Source organism: Protopterus annectens, chromosome 13.part0 (assembly GCF_019279795.1).
Source record: "Protopterus annectens isolate FY-2018-M chromosome 13.part0, PAN1.0, whole genome shotgun sequence".
Classification (NCBI taxonomy): domain Eukaryota; kingdom Metazoa; phylum Chordata; order Ceratodontiformes; family Protopteridae; genus Protopterus; species Protopterus annectens.
The window spans coordinates 510,589,072-510,603,647 of NC_056747.1; the positions used below are offsets into that span (position 1 = coordinate 510,589,072).

The following is a 14,576-nucleotide window of genomic DNA, read 5'->3' on the forward strand; positions in this document are numbered from 1 at the left end:
ATTTTGGAATGAGGGGGAAAAGCGTATAGTAGACCCAGGGGGTAATCGTGCGTCAGAGCATCCCTTGGTGACTCCCCCCAAGGGGGGATCAGAGCAAAGTAGCTTCTGCATTTGTTGTTTAGGGGTGAAGCAAACAGTTTGCAGCAAGGACTGCCAAGATTTGAGCCACTATAAATCGGGTTGAGGGACAACTCATGAGGCATCAATATGTTCTTGCTCAGATTGTCCATAATGAGACTGGAGCTCCCTGGAATATGCGCTGCTATGAGAAAGCGGTTGGAAACAATTGCCTAATGCCATATTCTCATGGCTTCCCGACACAGGGGGTAAGACCTGGTTCCACCTTGTTTGTTGATGTACCAGACGATTGACATGTTGTCCGATTGAACTGCAATGGTCCCGGAAGGAAGGGATGTGTGGAAAGCTTGCAACGCTAAGAGAACTCAGTTACAGGACATTTATGTGCAAATTGGCCTCTATGGGGGACCAAGTGCATTGGACCGTCCTTCCCTGGAAATGCCCCCTACCCTAACAGGGAAGCATCTGTGGTCACCGTGGCCCTGGGCTGGGGGAGACAGAATGGGCAACAGCAAAGATATGTTTCTGGCTTCAACCACCATAGCATTTTTTTTCTTGCAAAGGTTTGTGAGGCGTATCACGTGGTCGAGTGGGTGGGTTAAGATTGACCATTTTGATGAAAGGAGTCACTGTAATAGTCTCATGTGCAACCTCGCCAGGGGTACTAGGGTAATGGTTGCTGCCATAGATCCCAACACAGTTAGTACAAGGCGCAACTTGGCAAAAATCTGTGGGAGGAGGAGGAGAAATGAACTTGCTTATTTTTGAAGAAAGGGGAGGAGGAGGAAGGTAAGAAGAAGACATAGTAGAAAGATCGCCGCTGAATTGAGTGTGTGTTCTTGTTGGAGACATGTTTGATTTTAATCATTATATACATATACACTCAACCTTGCTCTTCAGAGGGTAAGAGAAGAGAGAGAGAAGAAAGAGAAGGTTCCTGGCGGTGAGGAGCCAGGAGCCAATTGTTTAGATATGGGAACACCCTTCTTCATGAGAGGAGTAGTTAAGCATGCACTACATTTGGTAAATACATTGAGGGAGGTGGAAGACCAAAGGGCAGTACCCTGAACTGGTACCCTGTGGCTCCAGCAAAGAAATCTCCAGGAGAGTTTGTCCATTTTTATGTGGTAATACGCATCCTGAAGGTCTATACAGCACATCTAGTTGTCCTTCCCTAGAAAGGGGAGAATGGACTGCACCGTGACCATCCAAAATTTGAGGTTTGATGAATTTTAATATGCAGAGAGCCAGTATCGGTCTCCAATCTTTTTGGCACCACAAAGAATCTCGAGTAAAACCCAGATCCTATTTGATCTGGTGGGACTGGTTGGATGACTCTTTCTTAGCAGCTTTTCAATTTCCAAGGCTGCAGCATACGTCTGACCAGGTGAACATTGGGGATTTGTTTCACAGGTCTGGAGTGAGATCGAATGGGATAGGATAGCCTCTGGATATTATTCTCTGCACCCATGAATCCCGTTAGGAGTTTCCAAGCTTGTTGGTGCACAGAAAATCATCCCCCGACTGCTTCCAGAGGAAAGCAATCGGGCCGTTGCTCTGGAGCGCTGGAAGGGTCTGCCAGAGAATGAGTCCCGGGCTTCCTGGTTGCGCGGACCCCTCTGCCCCGAAAGGGATGTCTTACAGAGGAGCTGCCTCCTCTGCCCTGGGGGGAATGCTCGGCACGAGTGTCACAAGATCCCTGGGACTTCTTGAAACACAGTTTTCCTCCCCTCAGATTCCTGGAGTAGGATCTCTAGGGGGTGGAAAAATGTATGCCCATGGTAAACAAGGTCTTTCAGTCTTTCTTACTGCATGATAGTGTGTCTCTTACTTTTGGGCCAAAGAGGGAAGAATCATCAACAGGAGCGTTAACAAAGGAAGATTTGAAAGAGTCTGCAAAGTCACACAAATGCATCCCAAGCATGCCGTCTCATGAGGATGCCTGATGCGGCTGCTCAAGCCGCTCCCTCAGTGGAGTGAGAAATCAAGCACATAAAGGAGTTCAAGATGGATTCTAGGGTAGCTAGCTGTGAGGCAACCATATCACGTACCTGCTCAGGCAGTACCCCTGCCAAAGAGGCAGACATTTCTGAAATTAGGCCTCTATGGAGATGAGCAAAGTGTGCCAGGTAATTCACTGGTTGAATGGCAAAGGTCACTGAAGCAAAGGTCTGCCTCCCCAGTCTGTCCATATCCAGAGACTCCCAGTTTGGGGGATGAACAGTGGAACTATCTTCTGACAGTTCCCTCTTAGTGGCTGCCGCCATGACCATGGAATCTACTAACAGCTGCTTGGACCAGTTGGGTTGGTCTTCAGGTGTGGACAAAATTTTATCAGGCCTCTGGGGAACAGGTTCTATGTTGTCCGGGGCCTTCCAGGCATGCTGCACAATAAGCCTAATGAGCTCATCTGCAGGTGTGGTCACGCTGGAAGTAGATGGTCAGGCATGGAAAGCCTGCAAGAACACAGATTCCTCTGAAGAAGGGTTGGAGGATTTCCAATCGCCCCTCTGTTTGAGGATCTCGAGAATGTCTCCAAATGAGACGTCTTCCGTGGGAGACCGTGGGGACTCTTCTCCCTCATTGTAACCGGTGTCTTTGGTAATGGATTCCTCAGGGGAATCAAGATGCTTCCTCTTGCAAAGTTTCGTCCGGGGTGATTCCCCAGTGGGGTCTTCTGAGGATGACTCCAGAGAAAGGGTTCCCTTCGAGGGGAGGTCTTGCGGCTCCCATGCCAGAGATCCTAGAGTAGGGCCTTGGGACAGCTGTACGCTAGAGGGGGGTTCTGGTTCCGATGCTAATGGTACCAACTGAGAGCCTGTAGAAGCGAGGATGCTCTCCATCACTTGGAAACCAAGCCCGCCGGAAGAGGGATGGGAGCCCAGAACCAAGGAGGAGGACTTCGGAACTGGGTTCACACAGTACTGAGCCCACCTCCAGGCAAGGAGCTGAGAGAGGACCGGTAGCTTCCAGAGCCGGAATCGTAGATGGCGCCATAGAAAAAAATATGCACCGAACTAAGAGTCACGTTGTTGACAGCCCAATCACTGCTCTGAAGGTGCATCAGTTTCAAAGGGGCAGTGGCACTAAGAGTAATCTGAACCAACAGGGAAGCCTCTACTGACGGCGCCGAGACAGAGTGCACTGGGATGGACATCGGTAATGAAATCTTCGAAACCTGGGAGGAGGTTGGAGGAGGATAAACAGGTGAATATGCTAGGAGAGCTTCCGTTCCAAGAGGGAGGGAAGACCTAGTCGGGGTCGGTAAGCCTCTAGCTGCCAAAAGCTGGTTCACAACCCTCACTACATCCTGTTCCGAGAGACTTCTGGTGGATCTGATGGACGCTGCTTATGGAGATTCAGGCCTTTCGATAAAAGGGCTAAACTGTTGTCCCAAAAAATAGTCATAAGATGGGTAATACCTTGTTCTGGCGAGGTGCTCAATCTTTGGGACCACAGATGTCATCATAGGCGGAGCAGAGTAAGACATCAGTACTGTGGCCGGGGATGGCACAGATGCTGGTACGGGAGTAGTAGCCTGTGATAAGACCAAGGTCGGCACAGAGGGAGGAGGCAGAGACGTCGGTGCTGAAGCGGTCTGTTCCGTCGGCACCAAAGTAGTCTGGTGTCGACTCTGTTCCGAAGAGGACAGAGATGTTGGTACCGAATGACTCAGTTTTTCTTTGTTTCTTACCAGCCTTACGATTAGGAGGTGGTGGTGAGACCTCTGTCCCAGAAAGACCCTCTGAGAATGGTGTTTTCAACATAATATTTAAGAGGGGTTTGTTCTTGCATTCAGCTAATGTACGGTTGCTGAAGCCAGAGCAGATATCACAAGACACATTAATATGGTCAATGCCCAAACAAACATCAGACGTGACAGTCTGAGTTGGGCATCTTATGCCCACACTTATCACACTGCTTAAAACCCAGTTTAGTTTTATCGGACATCATGAAAAACGCACAGAAAACTAAATTACCAAAATCACCACTTAACAAAAACAGTAGAGTTATAGTAAGTAGAAGAGGATTTTTTTTTTTTTTTTTAAACAGTACCAACAATGGTACTAAGAAAAACCACAAGTGGTAAAGGAAAGAGCCTACCAAAGGTTGGAGAGATGGTACGTAAAGAACTACCAAAGGTAGAGGGTAGATTTTTGGTAAGAAAGTATAAGGGATTGAAGACGTGGAGAAAGGCTGAAAACAAAAAACTGACTAAAAGGCAATTATATTGATAACCACAAAAACACTACACTTGGCTTGAGAGGCTTGGCACGTCTGAAGAGGAACGTGGCAAACGAGATCTAACAAGACTATGAGAGGGGCACTGTGAGTAGGACTTAGCTGAGAGTTTTTGGCTGGCACGAGTTTGGTAAAGGCAGTGTCTGTTTCAAGGATGGAACTGAAGTCCTAACAGTAAGGAATGAATGAAGATTTACAACATCAGATGTACTTTTCCAATATTTTTATTGGGCCTATATACTTGGAGAAGGTTCTGTTGCGAGCTGCGGAGGAGGGAGCGTTTGGGAGTATAAGGCTGGATGAGAGTGGAGAGAGAAGATCAGGAAGAAGGTTCATGTAGAACTGAATGAGCCAAGAGAAGTTGTGGTATTAGGATTTGATAATTAAATTCCAGCCACTGCAAATTTTAGTGCGATGCAATGGTGGATTAGGTAAGATAGGTTGTAAGCAAATCGAGCTATTTTGTTATAGGCAAGTTCGAGTTTAGTAACAATATTTGGAGGTGTGTGAGAATAGAGGCAGCATAGAGCAGAATGGAGAGTAGAACGGCTTGTGCAAGGAAGTCTCTGAAGGCATTTGTAAAGTATTTATTATGTCTATAAAGCAGACCTAATTTTTGATGAGTCTTATGCACTGCTGAGTGTGTAGGTCGAATCTGAGATGGTCATGTATTATAACACCTAAGAGTTTGGCGTGGGGTTCAGATGACATAGTAGTATTATTCAGGGAAGGTGGTACGAAGTAAGCCATCTTTCAATGGAGTGGAGGGATTCTTGGGTGATTGTGTGATGCTGTCAGAGCAGGATTAAACCACACCAACCATGAGTAAATCTTCAATACACCACACCCACGTCATCGGTTATTTCTATACAAAGCCACAGGGGCTGCAGGAGAAAAACAAACAAGAAAAATTAAGTAATACTGGCCACAGCATGCTTTCAGAAACAAACAGGTTTGCATTAAAACTGCAAACAGCAGTCCAAAATAAGAGATTAAAATATTGTATGCTACTCTGTAAGCATATTAAACAAAAGCGTCCCTTTTTACACTTGAAATAATCTATCCCATTTAGTTACAGACTGGCCTTACCCATCCCATGGTCGACAATAATAAATTACACCTCTAATGACAATAACTAGGATCATACCATAGGTAATTGGAGGGGAACATGGGATACAGCATTTAGAAGTTGCATCTGTCCATTAGTACAGAGGGCAGTCCTGAGGTAAATTTTCCATTTCCTATCCATAGAGCTAAGCTGCGCTTGAAAATGGACAGAGATGAACTTTGTTTTATGTGGTAAAACAAACTGGACATTTACAATGCCCTACTTATTTCTGAACACTTGTGAACGGGCAGGTTCTACACCAGGACCCATGCTTTGGAATAACTTTACAACCCCTACTTGTGACACAACAAACTAAAACAATGTTTAAGATCAAGTTCTTACTTTCCATTCATTCATCCATCCTCAACCCCTTTTTTCCCCATTTTGCACATGGGGACGGAGAGTCACTTTCAACAGTGAATCTTCTCGAGCCAAGGTTTACACTACCAGGTAGCTAGCCCTGCTACTGTAGTTCATCTGTAACACACACACACACAGAGACACAGACACACAGACACAGACACACAGCAGCACACACAGACACACGCACACAGACACGCACACAGACACGCACACAGACACGCACACAGACACGCACCTACTGCATGTCTTTGGAATTTGGGAGGAAACAAGAGCACCCAGAGAAAACCCACGCAACCGCAGGGAGGACATGCGGACTCTGCAGAGAAGGTATCCCAGCTGAAAATCAAACTGAAGAACTTCTTGCTGTGAAGCAACAATGCTGACCGCTGTACCACCGAGGCTGCCCAGAAATAAGTTCTTACTTTTATTTATATAATAAAAATGCTTTCTAGACAATGTGTAAACTGTGCTACAGTCATTACCTGGATCAAATATATAGGTATATACAAGAGATCTCAAACTCATGGCCCTTGGACTTCAAGCAAGCCTCAAACCAACATAATTATAGATGAGGGAAATGACTAAACTACTTTTCTAGCTATGCTACCTACATTCCTTTTTGTCTTTGAGATGGTGTCCCTTATCCGAGTTTGCTGGCCTCAAACCACCAGTGGTCTTATGAGTTTGAGACCCTTTGTATATACTAAGCATGCAGTTCAAAAGACCATAGATAGCCAAGCCCAAGAACTGTTGAGCGAGTTAAACAGTATGATCAAGGAGCGCCATGATATATACCCCATGATATACCTTCATAAAAGTTTGAAGGGCACATCTTCGATGCTGCTGCCACGAACTGCGAACCGCAAAATTCGAAAATCGTGAAAACCAAAGTGCCGAATTACAAAACCTCTCCCCCTTTTTGACCCACTGTAGCACTTGTTTCGGCAGTGGAGCGATCGGGAATGTCGAATTTAAATATTTTTATGATGTTTAGGGAAGTCAGCGTGACGGAAGTTAGCTAAACGGTTCGCGGTTCAGCACATTCGGAAATGTTCCTTCACACATATGAAGGTATACCATACCCCATAGATGATTTATGACTTCACAGCTATTCATCCAGAATTTTTTTGAATCAAGTCCATGTGTACAACTGTTTGACATACACAGAAAGCTTTTTTCAGTAAGTATTGGATTTCTTGGGATAGGAATCTGTTGTGCCAGCATGTTCTGTCTATAAAAGATTACAGCCTTTGGTGTGCCTTTTACATAGCTGGAGGTGGTCAGTCAGGGTGGAATGGGCCATGTACCCTAATGGACAGCACTCTCTCTGCTGAAGAACGGCATGCAGAGCAAGAACTGCACATATCAAAAACACTAGTTGGACTCATGATACAAGAATCACTATGAACAGAAGTTAACAGTAAGGATTATGGAAGGGTGTATTAGTTCAGCAAACTTTGTGGTCTCTGTGTAAACATAATCATTTGGGCTTTACCACAAATCCTTTTCTACTACAATACATCTCGGGTAATGTCAGCATGTTCCAGAAGGTGATACACAAGACAGATGTTTCTATTCACATGGAAAAGCACCAGCAAAGTACCAGGAAATCATATATGTAGGAAGCTCCAGTCAAAAAAGGTACTGTAGGAAGGTGCAGCGTGCGTCTTACAACTAACACCCAGGTTCTGCAAAACAAAGGACAAGAATGGTAGTTGAAAAATAACCTGTTGTAACATTCCTATCTTTCATAAGTATTGGACTTCCACCTTTCTAAATGTTCTCCCATGATGCACTTGCCCATTGTGCATGAGAAGCTACCGCTATGCTAAATCAGTGTGGAATCTGAGCATGGGGTATATTTTTGGGGTCCAAACTACATCACTCTACTGTTTTCTTCAATACAGCCCTCACCTGAAGCTAGCAAGCAGTATACCCTTCTCATGGCAGAAAACTACTCCTTCCCAAGTACCAGTCTATGAAGAAATTGTGTGACTGGAATTCTGTATTGGAAGGTACAGTGTTTGGTAAAGTTGTAGACATTGTACTACATTCCATTCTATTGCCTCTGTGGCTAGAGACGGCCATTGGTTCTACACCTCTTGACTGGTCATAGCTGTTCCTATTTATTATTAGAATGTACTTCTTCTGATCAGAAGTGTAAATGGCTCGAACAATGCCCTGTGTTCAAGTGAAGAACAGAAAAAAAAAATAAAAAAAAATACACTTTACTGCAATAAAGCAATGGGTACATTAACTAATCTCAGTCAGATCCACAACCCTATCTCTTCCTTCGACTGGTGCACCTACTAGGTGGCCAGCTGCACAACATGCCCCCTCCTGTCCCAGCCATTTAGGTCTCATTTCTGTATCCTGCTCCCAAACCTCTTTCCACATATTTATAGGAAAAAAAAAAAAAAAAAAAACTCTTTTTTTTAAACTGTATCAGACTGCTTGCTAAAATGTAGTAAGCAGTTGCTACAGTTTAGACCACACAGAGAGATGCAATGTTTAAGTCTGACCAGAAATGCATAGAGATCCAGAACTGCTGACTGTGACCAGGGCAGTTCCCCCTATCACCCCACCCTGACTACGCTAATGATTCTGATCAACTAAATGCTCCACATAATGCTGTTGAACAGCAGGGTATTAAAAACAATCTCTTGTATTACTGATGACATACCTTTGAGAGCTTGTCCCATATGGCTTGCTCTGCCATTCCATGGCCTTGTGCAGCCAGCTGATGACTTGCCAGGTGTAATGCGGCCTTCAACTTGCTTTAATCTGCCTCTAACATTACCAGCATGTGTGCCCTCTATCATTTTACTGCTATGATTCATAGCATTGGACAACCTTGCACATTCCTAGGGTCTCTAAACTGCTGTAGTGTCCTTTTGTAAACCACCTAATTACCGGTACTGATGGTGTTGTTTATTAGCCGTTATTCTCAGATGCCCACCAATACTGTGAATGAATTTGTACCATCACTAGTGCTGTTTCCAGTGCCACTGTCTTGAATTAAGCCCACCGTGAAAACAGTGTAAAAATGTACCATTATTCTATACCTCACCCCTTTTGCGGATTGCTCCTTGCCTGAACTATACAAGTGAGTTGGAAGTTCCTTGTTTGCCTTCTGTTTGTATACCCAGGAAGAACTCCAACTCTGTAATGGCAGATTACTGTCATGTAATTACTCTTGGCCACCTACTGGTGAGCTTGCTTCCTCTGAAATACCCCACCCACTTCTACCACCAAATTCTTAGGGATATGGCAACAGTTGTACTGAAAAGAAATTCAGTGTAGTCTGAGTATGTGCCAACACACAAGATCAGCACCTCTAAAAATTTAGATAACTGAAGGCAAGAATACTCAAGTTACTGGAGTCAAGCTATTAACAGTTTTGTCAACTGGCATATACGACATGGAAATGATGGTTACTTGTAAAACTAGCAATAAAGGGTCACGGACATGGATGCTGTTAGTAGAAGCAGTTATACATTCACCTTGGTCAAAATATCTCCTGTATGCCAGTGTACATCTGCATACATACACACAAATACAGAGAAAGACTAGCACATATATTATGTACATATATGTAAACACACAAATATATGTGTATATGTAAAAACAAAAATATACAGCAAATACATTTTAAACAACGAATGCAATATACATGATAAACACACAATAAAAATAAATAAATGTGTGCGTCATTATGTAATTCTATCCTGATAAGGGGATAAGTTTCTAGTCAACACAGCCATCTCAAGTCACAACAGGGGTCCCTTACGGAAAAATTATGAGAATTCCAATAGTAACAGTGAAGTACACCACTAAGATAATTATGTGCACTGCATATGTAGTTTTAATTAAAGATGTGCATTATCATATATCCAGCATATACAATTTTTGATAGACATTCAAGCATGCCTTGAACTGCAAGCCTGTCTGAAAGACATACCAAGGCTGTGGTTTTACACCCACAAGAATACAAACTTAACATTATATATTGCATGCATACATACATATGTAGATACATTGCAAAATATTGGGAAATATAGAGACTGCATTTGCTGCAATCAGTGTAACTCTACTGCAGTCAAATATTCAGGAAAGGAGTAAAATCTCCTAACATTTTGCCACAATGCAGGGAAGAAAAAAGAAAATAAATTAATAGGTTCCAATCAGTTGGATGGAATCAATATTACACAGTTACTGTGCAATTCCTGAAGGGTGTCAGCTAATGGGAGAATACTTTTAGTACTCAGTACAAGATTCAGTTACAAAGTTGTCTGACTTGTTACTTGAAAAGTGAAATTATTATTCTAGAATATTAGAACATCTGCAACTCAATGGGTTTATTTGCAAGATACAACTGTCCAAAGCAATGCTGTCCTGTGAAATGATGGAACCTGATTAAAAAGGTACGTCTGCATAAGTACATGCACTAATAAGCAATCCCCATGCAGACCATATGAACAATAATTACCAGTGAATGGGAAAAAGCATGTAGCAACAAGCATGAAACAAAAACAAAATTACAATTGCCTAGGCTGGGATAATCATTCCACACAGTTTTACTAAAGATACAATTTTATAATTTCAGTGGTGCAGAGCTACAGCTCTGAATGTGACTAGATACCATCTCTGGCTGAGTGAAAACCATAAATTTAACTAATTTACTAGCCCATGAGTTACAGAAGGAAAATACAAAAGGACAAACCATAAACTCTTAGCTCTTCCTATTACAATCCACCCCAGCTGAAGTTTGTATAATCTGACCTGCAATATGCTAACAAGCTTCTCTGAAAACCCGGTCTCTGTGTGAACCTGTGACTTGCACAGCACTAACATGTAAACAAAGAAACTGATTTTAGTAATCCTAGTGTGTCCTTTTAAAGAGGAACTTATTATGCCCTTCAAGTAGGCTAGAGCATGTGGACTAAGGAACTAACATGCTGTTGTGGTTCATCCCATATGCTAGGTAACACGGATAACCATGGTGGTTCCTACACTCAGTATCTGCAAAAAAACATAATGCCTCTCCTCTTTACAACTATTCTTTACCTAAAACCAAATTTAGGGGTACAAAGAAAAAAAAAAAAAACACTTCCCAGGACATCCCAGGACATTAGCCTTATAACAAAGTACTTCAATAGACAGGTACATGGGACAGTTAAGAGAAACCGAGAACAAGTAGCTACAAACTGGACAGATGACTCAACAATTCAAAGCTAGTGCTATTGTAATGTTACACAGCTTGCTTATTACAGAATGAATGCAGCCTGCCTTACATGGAGAATAAATAAATCATGAGTATACATGCTCGGTAAGTAAATTCTGGGTCTATATTACACGATCGAAGACACTGTTCTTCGAATGTGTACTAGTCAAACCTAAAATATCGAAAACATATAACCGTGAATGGCCACATCCGCAAATTTTTTCCTAGGGAAAAAATTTGCAAGGCCGTAAACCAACGAAACACACTTCCCAATCCTAATCAAGTGGGGGGCTTTGCCCATCACATCCCTCAGTGTGGGGGGGCTGCAGCCCCCCCCCCCCACACTCCCTAACTAAATATACCAACTCCGAAAACGCTCAATGTCTGGGAACAGGCAAACCGCAAGAAAGGCCAACTGAATTTTTTCCCTAGGATAAAAAATTTGCATACTTGGCCATTCACGGTTGTGTTTTCTGTTCAACTATTACGCGTTTGAAGAACAGTGTCTTCAAATCACATAATAGGGAACCTACATTTTTGTCAGTTTTATTTAGCAATGAATTATGCAGAAGCTATTCAAAGTATTATGGCATAAAAAGAAAAATCTGAAGTTTTACTGACCCATAACATCTCTCACAAATTCTGGAGGAGGTCTCAACACCCATTCTTTTGGCCCATCAGGAATAGGTACTGGTTTGTCCTGTAAAATTATTAGAGATAAAAAAGAAAAAGATCATTTTTTTTTCTTTTTGTTATTGAGTAACTTTCTGCTTACTTCGTTGCAACACAGCAAGGTAAGGTTACTCGTATAAGAAGTATACGTGTATACTTAAAGACACTAAACAATCCTTCAATAAACTCCTACAGACACAAGTCCTTATATGACCTGGCACTAGACCTTAATGTTTACGCTAGCAATAAGAATATGCCTCCATCTAGACGGACATTAACAGGACTCAGGAAGGTGCGCCAGTCACCTCAGAGTCCTGGCATGGCATTCAACCTTTACAGCTGACATTTCAGAAATCCTATTAGCTTGGATTAAAAATAAGACAAAACTCATTTATATGTAGCAACAGTCATACACAGCAACAAAAACGTGGCTTAATGAACAACAAGACAGCTAACCTATTATACAGTGCAATAATAAAAGTATTTGCCCCTTCCTGATTTCTTATTTTTTTGCATATTTGTCACACTTGAATGTTTCAGATCATCAAACAAATGTAAATATTAGACAAAGTTAACCCAAGTAAACACAAAATGCAGTTTTAAGTGATGATTTTATTTATTACGGAAAAAAAGGATCCAAACTTACATGGCCCTATGTGAAAAAGTAATTGCCCCCTAACCCTAATATCTGGTTGTACCACCCTTAGCAGCAACAACTGCAATCAAGCGTTTGCAATAACTGGCAAGGAATATTTCACATCGCTGTTGAGGAATTTTGACGCACTCTTCTTTGCAGAATTGTTTTAATTCAACCATACTGGAGGGCTTCCTAGCATGAACCGCCTTTTTAAGGTCATGCCACATCATCTCAATTAGATTCAACTCCGGACTTTGACTAGACCACTCCAAAGCTTTAATTTTGTTTTTAAGTCATTCAGAGGTGGACTTGTGGGTTTGTTTTGGATCATTGTCCTGCTGCAGAACCCAAGTGCGCTTCAGCTTGAGGTCACAAAGCGATAGCCGGACATTCTCCTTCAGCATTTTTTGGTAGAGAGGAGAATTCATGATTCTATCAATCACAGCAAGTCGTCCAGGTCCAGAAGCAGCAAAGCAGCCCCAAACCATCCCACTACCACCAAAATGTTTGACTGTTGGCATGATGTTCTTTTTCTGAAATGCTATGTTACTTTTGCACCAGATGTAACGGGATGCACACCTCCCAAAAAGTTCAACTTTTGTTTCATCAGTCCACAGAATATTTTCCCAAAAGTCTAAGGAATCATCAAGATGCTTTTTTAGCAAAAATGAGATGAGCCTTTATGTTCTTTTTGGTCAGCAGTGGTTTTCGCCTTGGAACTCTGCCATGCATGCCATTTTTGCCCAGTCTCATTTATTATGTTTGAGTCATGAACACTGACCTTAACTGAGGCAAATGAGGCCTGCAGTTCTTTAGATGTTGTTCTGGGTTTTTTGTGACCTCTTGGATGAGTCGTTGCTGCACTCTTGGGGTAATTTTTGTAAGCTGGCCACTCATGGGAAGGTTCACCACTGCTCCAGGTTTTCTCCATTTGTGGATAATGGCTCTGATCGTGGGTCACTGGAGTCCTAAAGCTTTACAAAACGGCTTTGTAACCTTTTCCAGACTGATAAATGTCAATTACTTTGTTTCTCATATGTTCCAGAATTTCTTTAGATCGTGGCATGATGTCTTCATTTTGGGATCTTTTGGCCTATTTCATTTTGTCGGACAGGTTCTATTTAAAACACAAGTAATCTCCGTGGTATCCCCGAAGTCTCAAAACAACCCACTAAAGTGTAGTGGGTCTAAAAACAAAACAGTTTAAGAAACTTCTCTGTGTGGAAGATTTTCAGTCAATATATTTCTAGTTAATCACTGAATATTAATCAGATCAGACAATAGTAGTAGAAGTAGTGAACATAAACTCGTCAAGTCAAAAAGTAATAATAGAAAATATATAATTCTATAGCATTGCTAAGTATTCAAAAGTAATCCAAGCAAGGCAGCATAGGCAGTCTGTTTCCAGTCGAAAATCCTTTATTAAGTACACAGACAAGCGATCCAAGTAAAACAAAAATATAGAGTAATAATTTCCTCACAAGCTTTCTAAATATATATATATATATATATATATATATATATATATATATACACACACATACACTTTTTATCAGGCATGGGAGTGGTTTATTGTGCTGTAAAACAAAGTGTTATTGGTACACATGTTAAATTCCCATCCCTTCCCCCATCAGTGTGACATTCGAGCTGGTCCTGCCCTACCTAGTAGCTGTCATAATAATATATAGCCCTAATGTACTTTAATGGTACATCTTATTTAACCAAATTATTAAGTAGATTATTAAGTCTGTGATTTTATACAAGGCAATATACTACATGGCTGGAAATATATCAACCTTAGTTCATTTTGATCAAAAATTATATATACATATACATTTTGCATGTAAAAATCAGTTTCTATTTTCATAGGTTCATAGGTTCATACTAGGCTATCTCCCTTTTTTCCTCCTTTTAAAACAAATTTTTAAATTCTTTACCTAAAACCAAATTTAGGGGTACAAAGAAAAAAAAAAAACACTTCCCAGGACATCCCAGGACATTAGCCTTATAACAAAGTACTTCAATAGACAGGTACATGGGACAGTTAAGAGAAACCGAGAACAAGTAGCTACAAACTGGACAGATGACTCAACAATTCAAAGCTAGTGCTATTGTAATGTTACACAGCTTGCTTATTACAGAATGAATGCAGCCTGCCTTACATGGAGAATAAATAAATCATGAGTATACATGCTCGGTAAGTAAATTCTGGGTCTATATTACACGATCGAAGACACTGTTCTTCGAATGTG

General features: G+C 41.8%; 1 protein-coding gene across 1 annotated transcript in view; it reads right to left on the reverse strand.

Annotated features, from left to right (window-relative positions):
• Positions 1-14,576, reverse strand: part of PRKRIP1 (PRKR interacting protein 1) — a 353,977-nt gene that overhangs the window by 289,154 nt on the left and 50,247 nt on the right. The window lies entirely within an intron of this gene.